This window comes from Sus scrofa, chromosome 15 (assembly GCF_000003025.6).
Source record: "Sus scrofa isolate TJ Tabasco breed Duroc chromosome 15, Sscrofa11.1, whole genome shotgun sequence".
NCBI classification, from domain to species: domain Eukaryota; kingdom Metazoa; phylum Chordata; class Mammalia; order Artiodactyla; family Suidae; genus Sus; species Sus scrofa.
The window spans coordinates 6,094,336-6,107,670 of NC_010457.5; the positions used below are offsets into that span (position 1 = coordinate 6,094,336).

Consider the following 13,335-nt stretch of genomic DNA (forward strand, 5'->3'; position numbering starts at 1 on the left):
TCCTCACACTTAATGTTCAATTCCACAGGAAATCTCATTAGCTCAAAATTTAAGTAAATCCATTTTCTGACCATTTCTCACTGCTACAACTCCAGATATCACCACAACAACTTGCCAAAATTCTTGCCATAGTCTCTTAACAAATCTCCTAATTCATTCTTTTCCCTCTATGATACAGTCTCTGTGAACTAGTCAGTATGAAATATGTAAACATGGAGGTCTAACCATAACATCCCCTGCTAAAAACCCTTAAATGTCCACCCTTCTTCCTTGGGGTAGAACTGATGTGCTTAAAATGATCTAACCAGACCTAAATGATCTGGGTTCCATTACCACTCTGACATTTCTGTTCTTCATGTTTAATTGGTCAAGTATGCTTTTCCTGGCTTAGTGCCTTTGTTCCATCTATCTCTATGCTGTCCACCAGTTTTCACAAGACTCACTCTCTCACCTACTTCAAGTCTTCTTCAAGACACCTGTTCCTGGGCACCAAGTTCTCACTTATTCTGATCTTCCACTGGAGTACTATCGGCTCTCCTTTTGCATTTCCTATATAGGAACAGCAGTGATTAGCCCTCCTCCTTTAATGACTTTGGGAAATACAGAGGTAACCTGTTTTAGTGAGCAGTCTTTTCAAGTTCAGACACAGCAAATATGACATTTTTAATGGTCTCCCAGTGAACCTCTCTGGTATTTCCTTATAGGCTCCACTGTATGAATGAAAAACAGGATAGCTAGATCAAAACGTTTTGTCAATTTTGCTTCATCTGTCCAACAACCTTTAAGTTTCTGGATCTCCCCCTTCAAGTCTGGACTTGCAAGTGTAAAGATACTGTCTGAGAAAAGATTCTTATCTGTGACATGTTCATTGCTGGTATTCACAATGGCTGTACAGTTCAGTAACACATCTCCTTTCCAAAGAACCACTTTTCCATTGATACCCCTTTTTTTTTTTATTACTCAATGGATTTACTACATTTATAGTTGTACAATGATCATCAAAATCCAATTTTATAGGATTTCCATCTCATACCCCCAGCACATCCTCCCACCCCCCAAATTGTTTCCACTGGAAACCATAAGTTTTGCAAAGTCTGTGAGTCAGTATCTGTTCTGCAAAGTTCATTCTGTCCTTTTTTAAGATTCCACATGTCAGTGATAGCATTTGATGTTGGTGTCTCATTGTCTGACTGACTTCACTTAGCATGATAATTTCTAGGTCCATCCATGTTGCTAAAAATGTTATTTCACTCCTTTTAATGGCTGAGTAATATTCCATTGTATATACGTACCACATTTTCTTTATCCATTCCTCTGTCATGGACATTTAGGTTGTTTCCATGTCTTGGCTATTGTATAGAGTGTTGCAATGAACACTGGATTACAAGTGTCTTTTTGAGTCATGCTTTTCTCTGGATAGATGCCCAGGAGTGGGATTGCTGGATCAAATGGTAGTTGTATTTGATACCCTTGATATAAAGAAAAGTTGACCTAATGGTGTCTTCAAGTATTAGAAGGATTTAAATGATCTTCCCACAAGTTGCTCCAGCTTCATAGTGTATCTACCTTCACAAATTGGGAAGGTTCACCCAAGGAATCCATGGAATGGGAACTTCAGCTTGTCTTTTCCTGAATTCATGAGAATTTCAATATTCACTAGAGATTTTAGAGCATTCAGACAGTCCCATGAAGGTGGCAGGCAAAGTGGGTTAAGTCCTCATGGAAAGTGCCCAGCCCATCAGAGTCTCTATTACACAGTAAAAGCTCAATAATTAAGTGTTTTCCTTACTTCTCATTAACATCCATAGTTAACTATATGGTTTTACTTACCATACTTTATTATAATTCCCTGCTCACTTGTCAGAAGCCTTTCACTAAACTATTAGTTTCCTGAGGGCAAGGAATATAATGAGTTCCCATGCATTTGCCCATTATTTTCAAATTAATAAGTTGATTGAATGAAGACCATATGAACTAGTTACAGGGTTTTACATTACTGGAAAATTTCATGTTTTGGCTGGATAATGACTGAGGAGGTTATTATAAATGGAATTAGATCAAATGTTCTATAAATATCAACCCTTATGCCTTATATCTGTAAATAGTAACAGTGCTACACATAAAATGTTTCATAGCAGTGACCCGAAGGATTGGAAGAGGCTCAATTGTCAAAATTGATGTACTATTTTCAGAATACTAGACTTATTGATAGGGAGAAATCAACTACATTTTATGAAATCTGCCAATAGTGGTTGAAATAAAAATGTTTTCTCTTAACGTTGTGTCATCCAGAAATATTAATTTATTATGTTATTTTCAAGTATCTTAGTGTATTATGCAGTATTAAATAAAGAGAAGTCAAAGGTTGTATATTAATTTAGGAGATGTAGTCTTATGGGCACATTTACATATAAAATTGTGAATAAGGCAGTAAAAAAATCTGTAAAAAATTTTTATAGAAACAAAAAGTTATACATAATTATCAACAACTATAGTTTTTAAGAGGAAGTAAATGGTCAAAACTTTCTAGAGGGTGATTTATCAATTTCCTAAAGTACTTTCCAGGAGATTTCCTAACATTATCTTACTATTTTGAACAAGTTTTTTTTTTATTCAAGTCTGCACCCACAGCGAATGGAAGCTCCTAGGCTAGGGGTCAAATCAGAGCTACAGCTGCTGGCCACAGCCAACAGCCACAGCCACACCAGATCTGAGCTGTGTCTGTGACCTACACCATAGCTTAAGGCAACACTGGATCCTCAACTCATTGAGCAGGGCCAGGGATCTAATCTGTGTCCTCATGGATACTAGTCAGGTTTGTTACTGCTGAGCCACAATGGGAACTCCCTGAACAAGTTTTAAATCCATATTATAAGATATGTGTAATTCCCTAATGGGAAAGCTTTAGAGCTTTAGATTATATAAGACAAAATATTTTGTGATATTAGAATAAATACACATCAGTAAGAGGATGGAAACATGTCCCTCTTGTGCTATTTTTCTGTTAATTATGTAGAGAAGTGCTGTCCAACTCAAATGCAGTTGGTGAGATGACATTCTAGATTATCCATGTACAGTAAAGAAATTTCTGTGTTGATAGAAGATGATAGACGTGTTCTTTGTGGCCCAGTATGGTAGCCACTAGCCACAAAAGGCTGTTTAGTACCTGAAATGCGGCCACTGCAATTGAACAACTGGGCTTTTTGATTTTATTTAATTTTAATTTAAATAACCATACAGTGCTAGTGGCTACCATATTGGACATTACAGAACTAGAGAAATGTTTCTTTATGTTCTGAATTAGGGCACAAATTAACAGATATTTCTAAAACATCTCTGAGAATACATAAATGGTAGATTTTTTTTCACATATTAATCATGGTGCAAGAGAAAAACTGATTTTTAAGATGACATTTATATAAATCTAAATTTCTTTGGAGAGAACCAGTGATGGAATTTTCTCTGGATCCATGAAAGTTAGACTGCTTGCATTATGACTCATTATTTTGGCATGCCAAGTGTGACATGATATAAATCTACATCTTTACATGTGTTCATATATTTATGTCATCATTTTCAATTGTTTATCTAAGAGGAAAAGCTATTTTTAAGATGCAGATAAATTAATGACTAAAAAACTCTGTTGGCATTCATTCTATTACTGCAGAGGTGCTACTTTCTATAATTTCATTAGACACACAAATGATGAAAAGAAAAATGTTTTAGGAAAGAAGAATATGATATAAAGTTGACCCTTTTAAATCATGAACTACAATCCTGATATTGCTAGAACTTCTGTTTCCATAGGTGGGAAAATGATCACTATATATTTTAAATATATGCATATTATCTCATTAATTTCTTAAAGCAAATATCGTTAAGTGAATATAATTTGTAAAATTAATATAAAAATGCTATAGTAAAATATTTTCAGCAGAAGAGCAAATTTACTATTATTTGATAATTTATATCTATGACATTTGTCATAATCTTAGATATTCAAATAAGTAAACCTAATGCCCTGTAGCCTGGGCATTTAATTTTGTTTTTTGTTTTTTTCTCTCTGTTTAGGGCCACACGAGCACCATATGAAAGTCCCAAGGCTAGGGGTTGAATTGGAGCTGTAGCTGCGAGCCTATACCACAGCCACAGCAGTGCTACAGCCACAGCAATGCTAAGTAAGGCCAGGGATCAAACCCGCGTCCTCATGGACACTAGTTGGGTTCGTGACTGCTGAGCCATGACAAGAATTCCTGTGCATTTACTTTTAGTTGTTTTGTCTCTAGACAGAACAGACAGACTCTGTGATCCTAGATTTTAACTTTATGTTCTGAATAGATATACTTTTCATGTATGTATATAATTTAAACAAAACCAGTAACATTTCACCACTTAGTAATGCATTCTTCAGTGAAAGTAAACTTTAATATTATATTTTAAAAGACAAAATATGAAGTAGAACCAGAATAAATACAAATAATGCATATGGTTACTTAACCCAATTATTCTAAACACTCTAACATATATTCTACCTGCTTACCTTGGCAAATTATTTGATGCAAATTAAATATATATTCAATGCAATGATAAAACTAGAAAAAGATAATGTAAAATGACAAGATGTTGGGGAAATTGAATATTCCAAGAGCTTAGGCTAATACATTTACTGTAATTGAACATTAAATTTAGCTCAAAAATTTCTGGAAATAAAAAATTTTTAAAAAATTAAAAAAGAAGCCAAAAACGTGACAGAGTAATATAGATGGTTATGGTATTATAATGAAAGGGGATGAGTAATTTGACACATAATATTGTCCTTTATATTAAAATATGTACTAGTCTATGATAACAGAAACCTTGTTTTTCTCAAAACTGAATTCTGAGACTATCTATTAATGATCTTTATATGATATTGAACAATGTGATGGAAAATTCCCTCAATAGTGGTTTTGCAAAAGATACAAGGATGCACTTCATATGACCATTGGATTTGTATGCTTTATTCTAGGCAAATAGGTCAATGATGTCCAGGTATATGGATTTCTGGCTCTAACCTGATTTTTCATAAAGCTGAGAAATTAAAAGCTATGATTAGTTAGCAAGGTCCCAGCCATACTTTTCAAATATAAATTCTCCAAGAGATACTTCCAGCAGAAACACTGCAATAATTTCAGGACTGAACTGTAGTAAATGTCTGGAGACAAATGTATTGTGCACTTGTAATATCCTCACTTTTTGTGGACACCACATCATACCACAGGATTTACTCTATTTCATGAAAATTCAAGAAATCAAATTATAGTTTATTTAAAAGAAAGGAAAAAGTTTTCCTACATATGTGTGGGACAGATTGCAAAATTCATTCAAAACTGACCCAAATATTTCCTGGGTGGTAGTACTGGATCTGACGGATCATCTGAATAAATTGTCATTTGGCAAGACAGATTTCCACACCATAGAGCACAGGTATGATTATCCACTTTGTCCTTTAAATTAATTACTACTACTCACTGGAATATCTGACACTTACATTGTTTTTATAAGGATTTAATAAATGCATATTACCAGATCAATAATTTGAATGATTTATAGTATATGGTAATTATAAACAAAATATTACTTTAATTTTTATTTTCTTCTTTGTTATTTAACAAATCATCTGGAATTTTTGATAAAAAAATAAAAATTCTGTATAGTGTAAATGACTATGAACTTTAGGGCAGCTTGACAGAAAAAAGCTATTTCTTGCATTTATTCATTTTTCTGCATTTCACAAAGACTATACCGTAACATGGTCTTAAAGTTTACTCATCTACATTTTTGCTTACCTTAATATAAAATATATATTTGAATTTATGCCTCTTTTGCAATAGGGATAACATTCAACTTCATGAAACTTTCAAAAATTTATGTTTAGTGTTTATTCCTTTGTGCCTCAATACTACTATATAATATTTACTCTTTTGCAATATAATTGTTTTTTCATACACTTCTCTTTCAACCTTATCTGTGAATTGGAACTAATTGGAAGGCTTTTAAAATACTGATAACTACAAAATGGCTATTATCAAAAAGACAAGAACAAACAAGTGTTGGCAAGGATGTGGAGAAAAGGAAACACTCTGTTGGCAGGAATGTAAATTGTTACAGCCACTATGGAAAACGATATAGAGATTCATCAAAAAATTAAAAATAAAACTACCATATTACCCAAAAATTCCACCTTGAGTATTCATCCCAAGAAAACAAAAACACTGATTAGAAAACATATATGCACCCCGTGTTCATTTCAACATTATTTACAATAGCCAGTATAAGGAAACAATCTAAATGCCCATCAATAGATGAATGGATAGAGATGTGATATACAATATGTGAGGGTGTCTGTGTATACACAATGGATTAATACTCAGCCACAGAAAGAGCAAAATCTAGCTATTTATGAACACATGGGTAGACCTAGAGGGTATGCTAGGTGAACAAAGTCAGATAGGGAAAGACAAATACTGTATGATTTCCCTTACATGTGGAATCTTAAAAAAAAAAAAAAAATCAGGGAGTTCCCGTCGTGGCTCAGTGGTTAACAAATCCGACTAGGAACCATGAGGTTGCAGGTTCAGTTCCTGGCCTTGCTCAGTGGGTTAAGGATCCGGCATTGCCGTGAGCTGTGGTGTAGGTTGCAGAGGCGACTCGGATCCCGCGTTGCTGTGGCTCTGGCGTAGACCAGTGGCTACAGCTCCGATTGGACCCCTAGTCTGGGAACCTCCTTATGCCGTGGGAGCGACCCAAGAAATGGCAAAAAGACAAAAAAAAAAATCAGAATAAACATACATAATGAAGCAGAAACAGAGTTATAGATACCAAGAACAAACAGGGAGCGTAGGGAAACAGAGGAGAAAAAGAAATAGGTGAGGGATATTAAAACGTACAGACTTCAGTTGCAAAGTACGTGAGTCAGTATGAAATATGTTGCGGGAAACATGGTCAATAATTATGTGATATCTTTATGCAGTGACACATCATAACTAGACTTACAGTGGAGATTGTTTTGAAATATATGGAAATATTGAATCACTATAGTTGTGTAACAGGAACTAACATAGTGCTGTAGGTCAATTATACTTTAAAAACGAAAAACAAAAAAACTCATAGAAACAGATTTGTGGTTACCAGAGGGAATGGATGGGAGAAAGGGAGTTGGATGAAGGCAGTCAAAAAGTACAGGCTCTTGGTTACAGGATTATAAGTAATAGGGTTGTAATGTTCAATATAATATAATTAACGCTGCTTGATGTTACACATGAAAATCATTAAGGAAGGAGTTCTCGTTATGGCTCAGTGGTTAACGAATCCGACTAGGAACCATGAGATTGCGGGTTTTATCCCTGGCCTTGCTCAGTGGGTTAAGGATCTGGCGTTGCCATGTGCTGTGGTGTAGGTCGCAGATGCAGCTTGGATCTGGCCTTGCTGTGGCTGTGGTGTAGGCCAGCAGCTACAGCTCTGATTAGATCCCTAGCCTGGGAATCTCCATGTGCTGCAGGGGTGGCCTTAGAAAAGACAAAAAAAAAAAAAAAAAAAAAAAAATCATTAAGGAAGTAAATTCTAAGAGTTTTCATCACGAGGAATTTTTTTCCATGTCTTTAATTCTGTTATCTATTTGAGATGATGGATGTTTAATAAACTTATCATGATAATCATTTCATAATGAATTTAGGTCAAATCACTATGCTGTATACCTTAAACTTATACAGTGGGGGGTGTCAATTATAACTCAAGAAATATTAGAAAAACATACTGATGCCTAGATTCTCTTCTAAATCAAAATTCTGATTTAATGGGTCTGGGGTCATATCTGAGCACTATGTCTACAAAAAACTACAAAACTTTCTCAGTGATTCCTATGTATGATCAAGTTCAGAATTACAGTTTTCAATTGTTAAGATTCTTGAGGGTAGGAAACATGGCTTTTTCATCCCTGCATTTACTTGATATAGTGCCTGTCATATATATAAAACATATATTACTGGTTATTACCCAGTACTAAAAACTCATCATGCAATCCAACTCAATAAAGTTATTCCAAGTCTTTTTAAAGAGTCATTTTTCTTTATTTGCTATTATCAAGCCTTTAGGTTTTCCTTTCAAAAATTTTGATCCTCTTAGGATTAAAATTGTTTATTTTTTTCCTATCATGGACAAAGCAGAAAACAAGAAAAATATGATGTCATATTGCCTATAATAACAAAAAACAAATATTATGGTTAATTTCCTCCATTTAAAAAAATCATCTGGCCTCTCCCTTTTTAATATGATCTCTCTTAACTCCTCATTCCTTCAGTATTTACTTTACAATTAAATAAATTACATTCCCAAATGTCATGCACACAAGATTGGCCTGCTTTGTAAATAACTTCTTCTCTACACAAGCATTTTAAAAAAAACCACAGCTGAACATGATTTTAAATCAGTGATTCTCTATCAGGGGCATTTGGCAATGTCTGGGGACATTTTATAGCTGTCACAACTTGGGGGAAGGGGAGTGTCACTGGCATCTGGTGGACAGAGGTTAGGGATGCTGGTAAACCTACTATAATGCACAGGGCAACCTCATAACAGAGAATCATTGGTCTAAAATGTCAACAGTGCTGAGGCTGAGGAACAAATATAAATTAAATACAAATTAAACACAAGTATTTTAAATTATATATATTATTTTAATGATATGGAAAACTCAGTGAGAGATCCAAAATTTATGCTTGCCAGAGGGCTGGTTTCTTTAAGTATTAGAAAAAAAAGTAAAAATATTGTACAGAAATGGACCCACAGAAGTGGGTCAACAATTTACACTATTAATATAAAAAGTTACTAGTGGCTTCATGTTTCACTCTAGTGAAATGAGGATTTCAAGTCCATACTTGCTAGCGAAGTTTGTCAACATTCTCTCTTGTTCCAGTCAGTATACCTTCTATTTTCAACATGGTACCATTTTTCCCAGGTATTCATTTGTTTGCAATTCTTTTACTTCACAGTCTTGATGCCCCTTACCAACTCAGTGACTGTCCTGAGTTTAGAACCTCTCACTGGTTCATCTGTCATTCATCAATCTCCTGACCATATACAATTTGTAAAGTTTTCCATCAGAATTCAATGCTTTAGGTGACTCCTCTATAGTGGATGGTATAGTATGCCACCCATACCCACCTTTCAAATTCCATGAGCTTCTAGGAGTAATGGCTACTGATGATTCTTAGCTGCATCACCATGTGGGAATTGATTTTGCTGGGGACAGCCTGTATGGAATGAATAATAAATTAGAAATCTCAAAAGTTCAACCCATTTGCAATAATTTGGGACAATCCTTGAAGGCTCTTTCTAGTTCTAGATTCCATGTGAGATTGGAGTTGATTAATACCTTTATTATAATTTATCATAATTCAACTTATCCTTTTGCCCTGTACTGGCACCCTCACTTCCTTACATGTTAGAGCATCCCTGATAAAATTATTGCTTATAAATCTCAATCTCAGTATATTTCCAGAAAAATGACCTAAAATGATGATACGCTAAAATGGGACTTGGGAACTGGGTCATTCTTTGGTTTATTGGCATTGAAAACCCCACCACTCAAGGTAATTGGAATATTGATATCTCTTGACATGTAGTGGGATAAATTGTTAAAATTTCCTTTGGTTGTGAACAGGTGTTCAACAACAGCTGAAAAGAAGGTCATGGTTAGTGCAGTACCTCAGGTATTTGAGAGTAACAGATAAAGTATTCATTATAGGGTTTTGAAGTTGGAGGAAATTTGCTAAATGCATCAGATAAAGATAATAACAGGCTGAAGATGATTATTTGCAATGTAAAACTGTGAATGTCAAAGTAGTACCTTGATAACATATAAAGATGTAGTCATTACTAGCAGCTGGATGGTAGAAGCAGCCAAGCATTAGGCCCAGCACTTACTAAAATGGATTTGTAGAGAAGATAAAATTCTCAATCTCCACATATCAGCTACACCAAGACTAGAGCACTAATTTGAAAAGAGTGTGACTTTGAAACTTGAAATAATAACATCTGGATTGGTACATTCAAGAATTTTCAAATGCCAGGTACTCCTAAACATTTTGGACCTGCAGAAGTGGCTTCCTATTGCTATTAAAAATCTAGCTTTTCTTTCTTAATAAAGAAAATGCAGACAACTTTGCTTTGTATTCAGACAACTTTGCTTTGTATTCCAACACAAGCTTTTTTCAGGATCAACCTCCACTTTTCCTGACCAAAAGACCAATAATAATATAGCCTCCAGGGAAAACCTGGGAGCTGCAGGTTCTAGCCAACATGTACTGACAACAGACTAGAGACTATAAGAGAATATATACAGGATATTGAGGATGATGGTAAGGAGGATGGCATAACTAGTTGGATTAGAGAGTTTATCCATATAACGGCATTCTTCAATGTCATAACATTTACTGTCCTGACATGGGCTCTTGGAGATGATACTAATATGTTACCAGGATGTCTCTTGGGAGATTGAATGGAGCAATGGTCCACATTAAAGCAAAGTACAAATGCTGGCTGCCACAGCAAACAGTCAAGGAAGAACATAAAAGATTCATCAGAGAATTGGGAATGCTAACATGGATATATCATAAAAGGCCAGAAACTCACCAGCTAACTGACTAAGGGAAAGATCAGACCCCAAATGAGGAATGACTCTGCTATACCACGGACTGTGCAAGTCTATGTAGTAACGATCTTTCCATTCTTCCTCAAAGGGATCTATGACCATTTTCTTAGAAAACTATGTGTTTGGGAAAGGGGATTACTCAAACATTTAAAGCATGCTTGAACATAAGATCTAAGTTGACTTTAATGCTTAAGGACCTGAAGCATCACTGTGGCTTCCATGTTAGAGTAGAGGCATATATGGGCCAGGCGATGAACCCAAGACAAGCTTGCAATGGCCTGCTTTGTCCATAGACCCACTCTATGCTCATATTCCTGGTCTTTGGATTTACAATTGAAATTGATACACCTGCTTGGCCTATTGGGTAAGAGCTGTCACAGTGAGAAAGGCACAGTGGAAGCCTCTAAAACTGCCACCAATATTTAACAAACATATTAAAAAATATTGTATCTTTAGTGCAGTTAAAACTTAATACTACTTTTAATGACCTAAAAGATACAGGAGTGGTACTCCCCATTACACCACTATTTAACTCAAGTATATCTCCTTACCCAAAAAAAAAAAAAAAGTTAAAATTAGGAGAAGAAAGTTAACTACTGCAATCATAACCAAGTAGCAGCCCCAGTTGAAACCGAGCTGCACTGAATGTAATATCTTCCCTAGAGTCAACTGATATGACTGGAGCACAAAGCGTGTTACCATTGATCTGGCAGATAAATTTGTTTTCCACACTGAGAGCAGAGGATCAAAAGCAGTCCACATTTATGTGGGAGAGGCAGCAGTATATATATTTGTCTTTGCTTCGGGGCTAAGCCAACTCTACACATAGCCTATTATATCAATGATACCAGGTTAATCAGACTGGATAACAAGGAACAGAAAATACACTGGAGTCCTGCATATGGCTCATGTACTCTAAAAGGTGGAAGATAAGCCTTACAAAGATTAAAATGCCAAAAGTTCAGTTGACTGAGTTATACCTGGTTGTACCTCCTAAAATAAAGAACATGTGACTCTATAACTTCTACCACTAAGAAGGAAGTACAATGTTTGGTGTGTCTGTTTGGATTTGGCCAACAGCACAATCCACAGCTAGAAATACACTTTTTTTCCCCTTTTATCTGGTGACATGGAGGGCAGCCACATTTGAACTGAGTCTAGAACAGGAAAGATCTCTTCAGCAAGTCCATGTTAAAGAGCAAGCCCACTGCTGCGCCCTCTAATCTAGCAGATGCTGTGATACTAGAAGTACCTATAATGAGAAAATTACTCTGCTGTGTTTATAACAAGTCTCAGTAAGAAAATAAAAATTTAAAGCCCCAGAGTTTTGGAGAAAGAACATGCTATCTGTAAGGAAGAACTATCCAGCATTCAAAAAATAGCATCTAGTCCATACTGAGTCTTGGCAGCGACTGAGCGGCTGACCTTAAGACATCAGGTGGCCATATGGTCAGAGCTATCCATCATGCATTGTTTTCTGTCAGACCAAAAAGTGATAGGGCCTGATGGGCTCCATGGCAATCCATCATAAAGCGTAAGTGTTACAGCCAGGATCAGGCGTAAATGGGCCAGAGGCACAAATACGCTGCATGAGTAAGTGGCCCAGACCCCCATATCAGCTCCATGGTTGTGCCAGTGCTTTTCACTCAGCTCACACCTAGGGACCACATGGTGGACAACGCTACTGACTGATTGACAGAGGACAAAACAGTCGCAGGGTGAGTTGGCTTGATATATCAATATAAACTCAAAGTGAATTGCTGTGGCATTACATCCCTAAACAGGAGTAGCTTTGAAACAAAGTGCTGAGAAGAAATCTTCCCAACAGAGCGAGCATTGGATGATTTACCTAATTATCTATTTGTGTAAAAGTAGAAGTGGCTAGAGATAAAAATACACATAGAATCATTAGCAGTGATGAATGTTTTTAGCTAGTGGTTCAGGAGTCTAGAAGGAAATATATTAGAAGATTGGAGACAAGATCTGAGGAAACGCCAAGTGGATACATGGGAGTGAATACAGATCTAAAAATCTTTGTATTACATATCAATGCTTACCATTATCAATGCTCACCAGAAATATTTCAAAGGAAGAGTACTGAAAATTAACTAAGCAGAATACCTCATTTGTTAGCATAATGGACTCACAGAGAGTAGCCTTGGTGATAGAAACAGAAACCATGCAAGGGATCAAAACTTCAGCTTTCTGGCTGGATTAAGATTAGCCCAGGCCAGTGCTTGCTTGAGGTCAAACACCAGGCAGATGGAGAAATGGACATGAGTGACTAATAGGGCTGTCAATAGAGCATTTCACACTCACCATACTTTTGGATATGTTTTATAATATTTGTGTTCCCCTAGCCTTCCAACTATACCATAATTTCTCATAAACTCATAATATTTTCCCCTTCAACAGTTTCATAGTTTAGATGGCCATTTGCTTTGTCCCAACTTGAAGAGTCATGTTTTTCCCCATGTGTGTTTGCTTTGTATATGTGTGTAGCCAGTCACATCTCACCAATCCAGCTATATGAGCACAAGTTGTCAATTAGTCTATACTAACATCATTCAGTAAAAATGCACCTTCAACTCACTTGTGAGAAAAAGGCTCATTTGAGGACTAGTCCTTCTTTAAAATAAATCCAT

At 35.8% G+C, this 13,335-nt stretch overlaps 1 long non-coding RNA gene across 1 annotated transcript in view; it reads right to left on the minus strand.

Annotated features, from left to right (window-relative positions):
- Positions 457–13,335, minus strand: part of LOC102164639 — a 98,113-nt gene continuing 85,234 nt past the window's right edge. Inside the window, exons 3-4 of the long non-coding RNA XR_002339178.1 lie at positions 9,202–9,290; positions 457–549 (exon numbers count right to left, since the gene is read on the minus strand). This is a non-coding gene — a long non-coding RNA (uncharacterized LOC102164639). The remainder of the gene's footprint in view (positions 550–9,201; positions 9,291–13,335) is intronic.